The following is a 2,595-nucleotide window of genomic DNA, read 5'->3' as shown; positions in this document are numbered from 1 at the left end:
ATATGTCCGATCACCCAAGCCAGATGACTTTATCTTTAAATCTCATAGCTTTGATCTTTCTGCCTTTTCTTCATGACCTCTAACATCTGCTATCACCTGAGAACAAAAATGTCATATTATCTTTCTTAGATTTATGTTCCTGTCTTTCTAACTTTTCTTGCACTCACTTCTTCCTCCTTCAAGCACTTTTATCACACAGCCGTCAGACATGTACTTAAAAGGTACTTTCTACTATGTCAATCTCTTGCTTTAAATCCTTAAGTGACCTTTTTCACATAGAGGTAATATAAAATTATTCTAGCATAACATATGACATTTCTCTGTGTTCTAATTCTGTATTTCACATCATGTCATGGTTATCTAGATTTTTTAGGTCTTTTTAATCTCTCATATAATTTTAACTTTTCTCTGTAAGCCTTCATCTGCAGCATCTTTACCTAAGTGACTGTAATGTTGCTCTAAATAGTATTTTAGACACAGTGAAGACATCACAAATAATCATTGCATAACTAACGGTCTTGTATCTGAGCCAAGAACTGATGCTCTGAAATCCAGCTCAATGGTGGGACACTTGCCTAACATGTGTAGGACTTCAACCTCACTAATACAAGAAACATAATTTTAATTTTAATAGAAATATATGAATATGTCTTTTTGAATCAACTTAAATTACATCTATATAAGTATTTCATGGTGATTTTTAAATTTATTTGCCTTAAAACATTCTTTTTTAAATTTTATTTTGTTACTTATTGATTTATAGGTGTGTATCTGTAGTTAGTAAGGCCTTCCATTTTGCTCTATTTTTTAAAAAAATTTTAATCTATTCTGATATTAATTGTTCTAAATGAAATTTATATTTAATATGGATCTATAAAAATTTCATTGTTAACTTTATCAGAATTATCTTTCATCTCTAAATTATTTTGGATGGCCCTGTCATGCTTTTGTTGCAATCCTGGATTTTACTTCCATAACTCTAATGCACATTTCAATTCCACTCTTCTTTTGTCTATTTAATAATATATATAATGGAGCACGGCTGGGCAGATGTAACATTGTCAGCATTTTATAGTGGGCATCGGAGTTAATGGGGAGTGTAGTGGGGCCTTGGGGGCCTCGCTAGGGCCACAGTGGCCTGTAGTTGTGCCAGGAAGGGGGTCGGGGGACCCTCCCCAGGCCAGTTGAAGTCATGAACTCCAATGTAGAGAATGTGCCTCCCCACATCATCTGCCTAGTGTACAAGGAGGTGACAACATGACAGCAGAGCCACCTGGTGGCATTAAAGTCTTCCTTAATAAGGAGGATCTCACAGGCTTGCAGGTTACCATCGAAGGCCCCAAGGGACTCCCTATGCTGGAGGTCCATTCTGTATGAAGCTCTTACTGGGAGGGATTTCTCTGCCTCCCCACCTAACTAAAATCTTCCACCCAAATGTCGGTCCCAATGGCGAGATCTGTGTCAATGTGCTCAAGAGAGACTGGACGCTGAATTGGGGATGAAGAGCCTCCCGATCCACCCTAACCCAGAGTCTGCATTCAGTGAGGAAGCAGGCTGCCTGCTTTTGGAGAACTACGAAGGAGAAGGAGCGTATGCTGTCCCGCCCCTCTGTCTGCTTACAGAGATCCATGGGAGTGCATGTAGCACCAGCAGCGGGAGGGCTGTGGGGCTTCAGCCTCCTCTGATGACCCTATGACCACAGTGGTCCTAGGAGGAACAGAGGTTCTTCTGGCCAAGAAACATGCAGATGAGAAATAAGAAGCTAGCAGCCAAGAAGTTGGACAAGAAGCGAGCACTGAAGGGACTGTAGTGGGGCTCTTCTCTCTCCTTCCTTCCCTTCTGTTCTGTCCCCTACCACTCTATCTCTAAGTTACCGAATTTATGGTTGGTGGGGGGGCTTTAGAGGGGGGCACCAGACCCTGGACTTGGTTTTCTAAATAAAAAGTTGGAAAAGCAAACAAACAAAAATAACATATATGATTATATCTTTAAAGACTGTTCACGACTTTTAGCTTTGCATAAAAATGTGTAATCTTTTGTAACTACACTAAATTAACAGTTATTCACAATATTGTTTGAAAAGATTCGGTGGATGGCAGCCATATTACATGTTTGTTTGCTAAGTTAGTCTAACAGCCTACAAAGCTTATTATTGGGTCTAATTAATTTTGAAAATGCTAAAATCTTTATGGAAACTGTGCATATCAGTGTGAATATAAGTTCCAGCAGAGGCTATAGGAACTTAGGTACGTTGTAAGGACAGTGAGTGCTTTTAGCCATTGAGCCATCTCCCCAGCTCTGCCTTAGGAGATAGTCTTAATACTGGCTTGCTAAGATTTCTTAGTTAAGATCTTAGTATGTAGTTCAGCCTAGCCTTGAACTCATTATGTAGCACACTGTGGCCTGAAACTTGTGATCTTCCAGCCTTATTATCCAATGGTTGAGATTTAAAAACCTGTTTTGTCAAGTCCAGCAACTTTTTTCTAATTTCAAAATAAATATTTAAGTAACTATGGTACTGGTGGCTGTTGTCGGATTTTTTTTTTTGGTGTTGTTGTTTGTTTGTTTGTTTTTATTTTGGTTTGTTTTTGTTTT

At 38.8% G+C, this 2,595-nt stretch overlaps 1 pseudogene across 1 annotated transcript; it reads left to right on the top strand.

The window, feature by feature from the left end:
• Nucleotides 1-1,192: 1,192 nt before the first annotated feature.
• Nucleotides 1,193-1,810, top strand: LOC308414564 (ubiquitin-conjugating enzyme E2 S-like; annotated as a pseudogene). Its single transcript has one exon. The product of its transcript is annotated as a ubiquitin-conjugating enzyme E2 S-like (transcript).
• Nucleotides 1,811-2,595: the final 785 nt, after the last annotated feature.

Source organism: Micromys minutus, assembly GCF_963924665.1.
Source record: "Micromys minutus genome assembly, chromosome: X".
NCBI lineage: Eukaryota > Metazoa > Chordata > Mammalia > Rodentia > Muridae > Micromys > Micromys minutus.
The sequence above is the reverse complement of the archived record's forward strand: the minus strand, read 5'-3'. Positions and strand labels throughout refer to the sequence as shown.